General features: G+C 47.7%; 1 protein-coding gene across 1 annotated transcript in view; it reads left to right on the top strand.

Annotated features, from left to right (window-relative positions):
- The window catches only part of IL1RAPL1 (interleukin 1 receptor accessory protein like 1), a 535,220-nt gene that overhangs the window by 514,958 nt on the left and 7,826 nt on the right, over nucleotides 1-12,436 (top strand). The window lies entirely within an intron of this gene.

Here is a 12,436-nt window from a genome sequence, read left to right as displayed (position 1 = left end):
ACTGTACTAAGCGCTTGGGAAGTACAAATTGGCAACATATAGAGACAGTCCCTACCCAACAGTGGGCTCACAGTCTAAAAGGGGGAGACAGAGAACAAAACCAAACATACTAACAAAATAAAATAAATAGAATAGATATGTACAAGCAAAATAGAGTAATAAATATGTACAAACATATATCCATATATACAGGTGCTGTGGGGAAGGGAAGGAGGTAAGATGGGGGGATGGAGAGGGGGACGAGGGGGAGTGGAAGGAAGGGGCTCAGTCTGGGAAGGCCTCCTGGAGGAGGTGAGCTCTCAGCAGGGCCTTGAAGGGAGGAAGAGAGCTAGCTTGGTGGATGGGCAGAGGGAGGGCATTCCAGACCAGGGGGATGACGTGGGCCGGGGGTCGATGGCGGGACAGGCGAGAACGAGGTACGGTGAGGAGATTAGCGGCGGAGGAGCGGAGGGTGCGGGCTGGTTGTTGCTGTGGGCGGCTCTTTGTGGGCAAAGTCAAACGTTAAAAACTACCACGGGCGCAACAATAATTATTACTTTCATTATTATTACGGCATTTGTCTGGCACTTACTGTGCGGCACTTACTGATAGGTCCAATCCAATCATTCCGGATGCAATTCTTGTCCCATGCGGGACTCGTGATCCAATTGGGAGGTAGAATAGTTATTGAACCCCCATTCTGGAGACGAAGAAAGCAAGGCACAGAGAAGCTAAGGCACTTGCCTACGGTCACACAGAAGGCAGGTTGGGTCCTTTAGACTGAAAGCTCACGGTGGGCAAGGAATGTGTCTGTTATTTTGTTAGATTGTACTCTCCCAAGCACTGAGTACAGAGCTCTGCACACATTAAGTGCTCAATAAATACGACTGATTGATTGATTAGCTAGAAAAACAGAAACGCCGCATTCCATGATGCAAGATGGAGCCATTGGTATCGCACGATGATAACTAGGTCAGCGAAATGAAAAATTAACCAGGACATGTAAAAATACCAGCTATCTTTACAAGGCGGTTTTACCCAGGAAAAGCTCACAATCTTTGCTTGGTCCCGGACAGATCACCATGGCAACATTCTGATTTTTTTTTTTTTTGTTTCCATTTTTAGAGTTTTATTTACCGTGCTAGGAACGCTTTCCACCGCCGAGCCCGTCCATTTGACCCTCAATATTTACAACACACGCCAGGCTAAATGATAGTGCGAGATGGAGACCGCCGAACTAAATGCGGCCCGCCGCAAATTAATAAATGAGGCTTCGTCCTTAACCCGGTTGGGTCAGGGGGTTAAATTAGAGCTATTAACTCTGGGGTCGGTCCAACGCCAAGTCTAGCCTCGCCTGCCACCATCTGCAACTGCCTCAAGGAAGGGAAGAAACAGCAGCATGGCCTAGTGGCTAGAGCCCGGGCCCAGGAGTCAGAAGGACCTGGGTTCTAATCCTGGCTACGCCGCTTGTCTGCTGGGGGAGCTGGGTTAAGTCGCTTTACTTCTCCGGGCCTCAGTCATCCCATCTGTAAAACGGGGTTGAAGACCGTGAGCCCCACGTGGGACAGGGAATGCGTCCGATCTGTTTACCTCGGATCTACCCAGTCCTTTAGTACAGTGCCTGGCGCATAGTAAGCGCCTAGCAAATACTACAAATTGAGAACAGTGCTTTGCACATAGTAAGCGCTTAATAAATGCCATCATCATCATCATCAAATACTATATAAAAAATGAAAAACAAAAGGGGAGCTGCCACTTGTGGCTAATAGTTGGATAATTTGATGGATTGACTGCAATATTTGTGAGCCCCACACCATACTCGTGTCTAATCAGATCGGTCGCTCTCCCTGTCCCCCCGTGGATGAGGCAAAATGTCACCTTGGGCTCCTCTCCACGGGGTGGGTCTCTGATCAAATGGCCCCAGGGAATGATTGTACCCACTCTGTTGTACCGTGCCCCCCTTTTTCCGCGCTTAGGACAGTGCTCTGCACACCGTGAGCGCTCAGCAAATCCTGGTGATTGCCTGAAGAGAATTTTCCCAGTGAACATTTGGGTGTGGAACGAGGCGCGAATTCGTGACACGCAAATTCGTGAAGCGTTCCATATTTTTCTTCAAGGCCCTACTGAGAGCTCACCTCCTCCAGGAGGCCTTTCCAGACGGAGCCCCTTCCTTCCTCTCCCCCTCGTCCCCCCCTCCATCCCCCCATCTTACCTCCTTCCCTTCCCCACACCACCTGTATATATGTATATATGTTTGTACATATTTATTACTCTATTTTACTTGTACATATCTATTTATTTTATTTTGTTAGTATAGTTTTGTTCTCTGTCTCCCCCTTTTAGACTGTGAGCCCACTGTTGGGTAGGGACTGTCTCTATATGTTGCCAACTTGGACTTCCCAAGCGCTTAGGACAGTGCTCTGCACACAGTAAGTGCTCAATAAATACGATTGAGGCCTTGTTGAGCAGTGAGGTGAGGTGAGAGAGTGTGGACAGGGTTTCACACCGAGTCCATTGTCGCGGTCCGGTCTCTTCACCGACTCTGGGAACCCCAGCGTCAGACCGCCCGGCCTGTCAGGACAGCATCCCAGTCTCCCCTCCCGACCTCCGGCAGGCCTGAGAGAAGGGACCAGAGCCGTCAATAACAATAAGAATTGTGGCATTTGTTCATAATTGTGCCAATAATAATAACGTTGGGATTTGTTAAGTGCTTACTATGTGCCAAGCACTGGGGTAGATACAAGGTAATCAGGTTGTCCCACGTGGGGCTCACAGTCTTAATCCCCACTTTACGGATGAGGGAATTGAGGCCCAGAGAAGTGAAGTGACTTGTCCAAAGTCACACAGCTGACGTGAAGGAGCTGGAATTAGAACCCATGACTTCGGACTCCCAAGCTCATGCTGTTACCACTAAGCCATGCTTCTTCTCTATAATAATGATGATGGTATTTGTTAAGTGCCTACTATGTGCCAGGCACTGTATTAAGCACTGGGGTGGAGACAAGCAAATCGAGTTGGACACAGTCCCTGTCCCATGTGGGGCTCAGAGTCTCAATACCCATTTTACAGGCAAGGTAACTGAGGCACAGAAAAATGAAGTGACTCGCCCAAGGCCACACAGTGGCAGAGCTGGGATTAGAACCCAGGGCCTTTTAACGCCCAGGCCCAGGCTGTAGACACTACACCATGCTGTGCTTATAAAATAATTAATTAATTAATTGATGATGGCATTTATTAAGCGCTCACTATGTGCAGAGCACTGTTCCAAGCACTGGGGAGGTTACAAGGTGATCAAGCTGTCCCACGGGGGGCTCACAGTCTTAATCCCCATTTTACAGATGAATTGAGGCACAGAGAAGTTAAGTGGCTTGCCCAAAGTCACACAGCTGTCGACAATTGGCAGAGTAGGGATTTGAACCCATGACCTCTGACTCCAAAGCCCGGGCTCTTTCCACTAAGCCATGCTGCTCCTCCAATTTTTAGACTGTGAGCCCACTGTTGGGTAGGGACTGTCTCTATATGTTGCCAACTTGTACTTCCCAAGCGCTTAGTACAGAGCTCTGCACACAGTAAGCGCTCAATAAATACGATTGATGATGATGATACTAATCTACTCTATTAAAATAGTAATCAAGGCATTTGTTAAGGGCTTACTATGTGCCAGGCACTGTAATAATAATGATAATGATGGTATTTGTTAAGCGCTTACTATGTGCAAAGCACTGTACTAAGCCCTGGGGTGGTTAGAGGCTAATCGGGTTGGACATAGTCCCTGCCCTACCTGGGGTTCACCCCCTCAATCCCCATTTTACAGATGAGGGAACTGAGGCCCAGAGGAGTGAAGTGATTTGCCCCAAGGCCCGACAGCAGACAGGTGGCAGAGCCGGGATTAGAACTCATGACCTTCAGACTCTCAGGCCCGTGCTGTACTGAGCGCTCTGGTAAAATGAGATAATCAGGTCTTTCATGGGGCTCACCGCCTAAGTAGGAGGGAGAACAGGAATTGAATCCCCCTTTTGTGGATGAGGGAACGGAGGCCCAGAGAAGTCTAGTGACTTGCCCAGGGTCACACAGCGGCCAAGTGGCAGAGCCGGGATTAGAACCCAGGTGTTTGGACTCCCGGGCCCGCTCTCCTTCCACTGGGCCACGCTGTTTTGTCACTCGCTGAGGCCCAGGCCAGAGGCAAGAGCTGAGATATGACCGATCCTTCAACGCTGGGTGCAGAGCGCTGTACTGAGCACTCGACGGAGCTCAGTAGAGCTGGTAATGAGTAGAAACAGTGTTTGCCCTTGAGGAGCTGACGGTCTAGCAGGCCAAGAGGTCTGTGGCTCAGTGGAAAGAGCCCGGGCTTGGGAGTCAGAGGTCGAGGGTTCAAATCCCGGCTCCCCCAATTGTCAGCTGTGTGACTTTGGGCAAGTCCCTTAACTTCTCTGTGCCTGTTACCTCATCTGTCAAATGGGGATTAAGACTGGGAGCCCCACGTGGGACAATCTGATCACCTTGTATCCTCCCCAGCGCTTAGATCAGTGCTTTGCATGTAGTAAGCGCTTAACAAATGCCATTATTGTTATTATTAATAATAATGAAAAATCCACTTCATTCATTCAATCGTATTTATTGAGCGCTTACTGTGTGCAGAGCACTGTACTAAGCGCTTGGGAAGTACAAGTTGGCAACATCTAGAGACGGTCCCTACCCAACAGTGGGCTCACAGTCTAGAAGGGGGGAGACAGAGAACAAAACAAAACATATTAACAAAATAAAATAAATAGAATAAGTACGTACAAATAAAATAAATAGAGTAATAAATACATACAGACATATATACATATATACAGATGCTGTGGGGAGGGGAAGGAAGTAAAGCGGGAGGGATGGAGAGAGGAAGGAGGGGGCTTAGTCTGGGAAGGCCTCCTGGCTCTAGTCGGCTACCTTATTAAGTAGCATCAGGGCCGTTAAGACGCTTTTGATTATTTTTATTTATTATCATTAACTTTTCTGTTCCCTGTAAAATGGGAATTCGGGACCTATTCTCCCTCCCCGTTAGACTGCAGTCCTCTCATGAAACATGGACTGTGTCTGACCTGCTCATTTTGTTTCTACCCCAGCGCTTAATGCAGTGCTTGGGATAGAGTAAGCGCGTCTTAAATATCTCAGCTATTATTATTATTCATCCCAAATGATGCAGCTGCAAGTGGGAGGAACCAGAGCATCCCGGGGTCAGGAAAGCGAGCTCCTAGAACCTTGCATGAGTGGACGTGTGTCCGCCGGTCTAATGTGGCATTCATTCAATTGTATTTATTGAGCGCTTACTGTGTGCAGGGCACTGTACTAAGCGCTTGGGAAGTCCAAGTTGGCAACATCTAGAGACGGTCCCTACCCAACAGTGGGCTCACAGTCTAGAAGGGGGAGACAGAGAACAAAACGAAACATATTAACAGAATAAAATAAATGGGATAAATATGTACAAGTAAAATAAATAGAGTAATAAATCCGTACAAACATATATACAGGTGCTGTGGGGAAGGGAAGGAGGTAAGGTGGAGGGGATGGAGAGGAAGGAGAGGGCTCAGTCTGGGAAGGCCTCCTGGAGGAGGTGAGCTCTCAGTAGGGCCTTGGCAGTCAGCTGTGCTCAGAAAGCGCTCGATAAATCCGACAATGAAGGAATGCATGAAGTTCCCGAGGATGAGGGCGAGGGGGAATGTGGTGGAGATGACCCAGGGTGGGTCACGTAACCCGTGGAAAGGAGGAACTGTCCACCCCATCAGCCTCCCCACCAGAAATCCTGCCCTGGGCGGCCGCAGCTGGAGTTCATCATCAATCGTATTTATTGAGTGCTTACTGTGTGCAGAGCACTGTACTAAGCGCTTGGGAAGTACAAGTTGGCAATATATAGCGACAGTCCCTACCCAACAATGGGCTCACAGTCTAAAACGGGGAGACAGAGAACAAATCCAAACATACTAACAAAATAAATAGAATAGATATGTACAAGTAAAATAAATAGAGTAACAAATATGTACAAGCATATATACATATATACAGGTGCTGTGGGGAAGGGAAGGAGGTAAGATGGGGGGGATGGAGAGGGGGCGAGGAAGGAAGAGGCTGAGTGTGGGAAGGCCTCCTGGAGGAGGTGAGCTCTCAGTAGGGCCTTGAAGGGAGGAAGAGAGCTAGCTTGGCGGATGGGCAGAGGGAGGGGATTCCAGGCCCGGGGGATGACGTGGGCCGGGGGTCAATGGCGGGACAGGCGAGAACGAGGTACGGTGAGGATATTAGCGGCGGAGGAGGGGAGGGTGTGGGCTGGGCTGGAGAAGGAGAGAAGGGAGGTGAGGTAGGAGGGGGCAAGGTGATGGACAGCCTTGAAGCCCAGGGTGAGGAGTTTCTGCCTGATGCGCAGATTGATTGGTAGCCACTGGAGATTTTTGAGGAGTTGAACCCAACCTTCCCCTCTCTCCATCATTCATCCACTGCTCTTTGGCCAAAGCCTGCCAGTTGCCCACTTGAAGGCCCCGAATCCACCGGGCAATAAGGGATCTTTGCAGTCCTTCTCTGGTGAGGGCACGGGAGAGGCCCAAGGCCTCGGGCCTCTGACCGTTAACTCTGACCAAGGAAATCCCACTCAATTCAAAATGCTCGTTGAGGGCAGCGCAATGCAGGCATCGCATCCACGGGAAGGAGCCGTGTTTGCCCGTGCCACATTCCGGTCACGTTGGATGATGAGAACCGGCCGGGACAGCGAGATCACCCAAAGGAGCTGGGAGAACTAGGACATCAACAGGGGTTAGGGGGGTCAGACTATGGATGAACTGGAACGGAGAACGGCAAGATTCAGCTCTCTCCCCTTTCTTCCCGAGAAGAATGGCATGGAGGCTTTTCCCCGATCTCAAATTTATTCATTCACTCAATCGTATTTATTAATAATAATAATGATGATGGCATTTGTTATGCGCTTACTATGTGTGAAACACTGTTCCATGCGCCGGGGTGGGGGGTTACAAGGTGATCAGGTTGCCCCATGTGGGGCTCACAGTCTTCATCCCCATTTTCCAGATGAGGTAACTGAGGCACAGAGAAGTGAAATGACTTGCCCAAAGTCACACAGCTGACAAGAGGCCGAGCCGGTATTCGAACCCATGACCTTTGACTCCCAAGCCCGTGCTTGGGAGTCAAAGCACTTTATTTGACTCTTTATTTATTGAGCGCTTACTGTGTGCAGAGCACTGTCCCAAGCACTTGGAAAGGACAGTTCAGCAACAAATAGTGACAATCCCTACCCGACAACCGGCTCACGGTCTAGAAGACTGTCTTAATCTTTATCTTAATGTCTGTCTTGCCCTCTAGTCTGGAAACTCCCTGTGGGCAGGGATCTTTGCTACCGACTGAAATATATCGTGCTTTCCCCCAAATGCTTAGTACAGTGCTCTGCACACGATAAGCGCTCAAAAAATATCATCGCTCGACCGATGGATCAATTGATGGATGGGCGCGTACTTGCACCGGCTAGGATTTGGCCCCGATCCAGGGTGGCCGAGAGGATCGAGGAAGACCGAATGGGATGAGAAAACAGAGTCCCCCCCGAAGGTCTTGTCGGACAAGAAGATGCCGGGGATCATCGTGGCCGGGTCTTTGAATAAATCGAGAAGCAGCATGGCTCAGTGGAAAGAGCACGGGCTTTGGAGTCAGAGGTCATGGGTTCAAATCCCGGCTCTGCCAATTGTCAGCTGTGTGACGTTGGGCAAGTCACTTCTCTGTGCCTCAGCTCCCTCATCTGTAAAATGGGGATTAAGACTGTGAGTCCCCTGTGGGACAACCTGATCACCTTGTAACCTTCCCAGCGCTTAGAACAGTGCTTTGCACATAGTAAGCGCTTAATCAATGCCATTAAAAAAAAAAAATAGGACTTCTGGCTCTGAGGAGCAGGAACCAGGCTGGGGAAGGTTACGTCTCCCATTGGGATTTGCCTCGCGGTTCCTTTCCGCTCTGACGACCGCCAATTTCATGCATTCAGTCAAATTTATTGAGCGCTTGCTTTGTGCAGAGCACTGTACCAAGCTCTTGGAAAGTACAATTCGGCAATAGGTAGAGGCAATCCATACCCAACAACAGGCTCACAGCCCGAGTTTCACCCCATTATTAAAAGACAAAGAACCTCCCCAAAGTCAGAACCGCTAAATCACCGCACGCCACTGAGAAGCAGGATAGCCTAGTGAAAAGAGCACGGGAAGGGACGTCGGGGGAACCGCTGGCCTGCTGCGTGACCTTGGGCAGGTCGCTGAACCTCTCTGGGCCTGGATAATCCCCGCTCTCTCCACCTCACGGAGACGTGGCAAGGATGACTGCTAGCCACGTCTTGCGGAAGGACAAGATTGTTCATTTATCATGTAAACGATCTCTGGCAGCGCGATCAATTGACACTCATGAACTTCTTCCTCGCCCCACTCGGAATAGACTGCAGATCCTCCTACCCCTCTTTCAAGAAGAATGAAACGTCGCTGGGGAAAACACAGCTATTTCACTGATTATCTGGGCGGGACAGCTGTTCCGTGTTTGTCCGCCAATCCGGAGATTTCCCAGCGGAAGCCAGAGTTATTCTAGCCTGACAATTCATCTGGTGGGGCGGAGAAGGTTTACACCACCATCAGAGCCTCCCCGAACAATGCAGAGGAAGAAAGGAATGCCACTTTATTTTCTGAAAATTTTCTCCCTGGAGCCGTCTCCTCGGCATCCCATCTCTTCCCTGCCTCCTTCTGAGATTCCCGTTAGGGAAGCCCACTCAGTCAGTCAGTCATATTTATTGAGCACTCACTGTGTAAAGAACATTGTACGAATTGCTTGGTACGATCTAACACGCAAGCACATACGCAAACACGCCATTTTGCGGGTGTATTTTCTTCAAACCTAGTTTTTGTTGTTTTTAATCATCATCATCATCAATCGTATTTATTGTGCGCTTACTATGTGCAGAGCACTGTACTTAATTCCAACACTGGACCCAAACCTCTAGGTTAGGAGAAAATACGGTTCAGAGGCTTTGCCTCAATTGGTTGACTGTTCATAAAATAGGTCCTTTACTTCTCAAAGAGTTATTTGGACTTAGATCAATGATAACTGTATAAGCCCGTGCTAAATGTAGGAGTTTCAAGTAGAGAAACGGGCATCGGAAGTTGCCCTCAACTTCAAAAATCCTGATCTTAAACACATTAAACTTCTCTAGACCGCAAGCTCGTTGTGGGCAGGGGATTTGTCTACCAACTCTGATGTTGTGTGCTCTCCCAAGTGCTTATAGTACAGCGCTCTGCACACAGTAAGCATTCAGTAAATACGACCGATTGATTGATTTCTCGCGCAGTCAAGGCAAATCGTCACCCGAGCAACCGTGTACCATCAATCAATCAATCGTATTTATTGAGCGCTTACTGTGTGCAGAGCACTGTACTAAGCGCTTACCATCAGATCAGAAAAGATCAATACCATCAGATCAGAAAAGATATGGCTTGCGGCCCTTTCTGGAGCTCGTGGTTTTTTTTGGTTTGGTTTGGTTGTTTTAATGGTATTTGTTAGGCACTTATTATGTGCCAGGCACTGTACTAAGCGCTGAGGTAGATGCAGGCAAATCAGGCTGGACGCAGTCCTTGTCCCACATGGGGCTCACAGTCTCAATCCCCATTTTACAGATGAAGGAGCTGAGGCCCAGAGAAGTGAAGTGACTTGCCCCAGGTCACACAGCCGGGATTAGAACCCAGGTCCTTCTGAATCCGCTAGGCCATGCACTTTGCACAGTGCTTGGCACCCAAGTGCTTAACGAGTACCCAAAATCATTATTATTTTCATGTAAACAAGAATTTTTTTCAGTTGCTACGTGAGTTTCATCCGCTTTTCAACTGAGCTAATGGCGGAGAAAGGAGGTCAGACATAAGTATTATCAGACTGGGAATAGGCATATTTCAGGGCTCAGGAAAAATAAATATTCCTGCTGGAAGAATTGGCCCATAAGGGAGGCCATTATAGGAGGGCCTATAATCCTAGGATTATATTATTCCTAATACAGCATATTAGGAATCATATAATTATACAAAATATACGTTATATATTGTGAATATACTATATTAGGATTTTATATAATTATATATAATATAATGTTTAATATATATTCACAACATATTAGGAAGATATCATTATTAATAATGATCCTGTTATTAAAGTATTATAATCCTATTTATAGGATGTTAAATAAAATCTGATTGAAATTTTATTTTAAATAAAATGGGATATTTTAATCCTATTTAAAAAATGGCCTATTTTTTCTAAACAGGGAGGAGAAAAATTGGCCTGGCAAAGATAGGCAGTGTCCGATCAAATACTTGGACTCTTTTGACCGAATAGGCCTGTCTTAGGTTAAAGCACGCTGGATTGTCACCCTAAATCTTGAAATGTAACTTGGAAAAAACAAATGCATCGAAAATACGAGGAACGTGGGCGTCTGCAAACTTCATTACCTCCCTGCCAAACGCCATATTAATTAGAAAGGGAAGATAAATTAGCAAGGGACAAATTTGACAAACCTCAAAGGTGAACTGAGAAACTGTTTCCTGGGCAGCTGGGAGTTGTTGAAGGGTGGGAGGGAGTGGAAATGTTAGCCCAGCGCATTCACTTTTCTGGTGTAATTGATTATTCTTGGATGGCATGTGCTTTGTTTTAATTAGTCACTGTTTTTAAAAGCGTCGGTTGGCCCAACTATCCTGATAGGAAAGAAGCATTGCCGTAGCTCTTCTCACAATGTTTGAGGCAAAGCGTGTTCCACTTTTCTGGGGTTTTTTTTTCCTTCTTTTGTGAATGGTCTATGTTAAGCGCTCACTACGTGCTAGGCACTGTTCTGAGCGGTGGGATAGGTACAATATAGGGAAGCAGGGTGGCTCAGTGGAAAGAGCCCGGGCTTTGGAGTCAGAGGTCATGGGTTCAAATCCTGGCTCCGCCACTTGTCAGCTGTGTGACTTTGGGCGAGTCAGTTATCTTCCCTGGGCCTCCGTTCCCTCCTCTGGAAAATGGGGATGAAGACTGTGAGCCCCCCGTGGGACAACCTCATCACCTTGTAACTTCCCCAGTGCTTAGAACAGTGCTTTGCTCATAGTTAGCGCTTAATAAATGCAATCATTATTATTATTATTAATAATATAATCAGGTTGGACACAGTCCCGGTCCCACATGGGGCTCACGGTCTTAATCCTCATTTATAGAGGAGGAAACTGAGGCAAAGAGAAGTGAAGGGACTCATCCAAGGTCACACGGCAGACAGGTGGCGGAGGAGGAATTCAAACCTAGGTCCTTCTGACCCCCAGGCCTGGGCTCTATCCACTAGGCCACACTGCTTCTCAGTGAAGCCACTGTCCAGAAACCAAAGCAATATCCTGGGAAACCCGCTGGGATCTTCCGGCCTGCGGACCAGGATGACCCCAGGGTGACCTCGTCACCTTCCATCAATCAATCAATCAGTGGTGTGTATCAATCAATCAATCAATCGTATTTATTGAGTGCTTACTGTGTGCAGAGCACCGTACTAAGCGCTTGGGAAGTACAAGTTGGCAACATATAGAGACAGTCCCTACCCAACAGTGGGCTCACAGTCTAAAAGGGGGAGACAGAGAACAAAACCAAACATACTAACAAAATAAAATAAATAGAATAGATATGTACAAGTAAAATAAATAAATAGAGTAATAAATATGTACAAACATATATACATATATACAGGTGCTGTGGGGAAGGGAAGGAGGTAAGATGGGGGGGATGGAGGGGGGGTCTCCAATTATACTGCTGAAGACAGTGATGATAATTTGGTCATCTAATCAAGTGTAAGTGGTAAGTATCGACCACTTACAGTGTGCAGGGCGCTGAACTAAGCGCTTGGGAACATGACATTCATTCAATCGTATTTATTGAGCGCTTCCTGTGTGCAGAGCACTGTACTAAGCGCTTAGTGGACTGAGCCCTGAATCTGGGAGTCAGAAAGTCATGAGTTCTAATCCCGCCCCTGCCACTTGTCTGCTGGGTGACCTTGGACAAGTCACTTCACTTCTCTGTGACTCAGTTACCTCATCTGGAAAACAGGGATTGAGACCGTGAGCCCCATGTGAGACCAAGTTTTGCTCGTTGTTGATTTGCTCGTTATCTACCCAGCGCTTCGCACAGTGCCTGGCACATAGTAAGCGCTTAACAAATACCATAATCATTATTATTAGAGCTGGTAGATGCAGTCCTTGCCCTCAAGAAAATTACAGTGTATAGGGGGAGGCAGGCATTAACCTAAATTATGGACGGGGAAATGACAGAGTCTGAGAGCTGTGCAACGGGGTGACTATCAAGTGCTTGTGGGGTATACTCAGGTGACCAGAGGGGTGGGAGGGTAGAGGAAATGGGGGCTTAGTCTGGGAAGACCTCTTAAAGGAGGTAATAATAA

This window comes from Tachyglossus aculeatus, chromosome 15 (assembly GCF_015852505.1).
Source record: "Tachyglossus aculeatus isolate mTacAcu1 chromosome 15, mTacAcu1.pri, whole genome shotgun sequence".
Lineage (NCBI taxonomy): Eukaryota > Metazoa > Chordata > Mammalia > Monotremata > Tachyglossidae > Tachyglossus > Tachyglossus aculeatus.
This window is presented reverse-complemented; position numbering and strand designations above follow the sequence as displayed.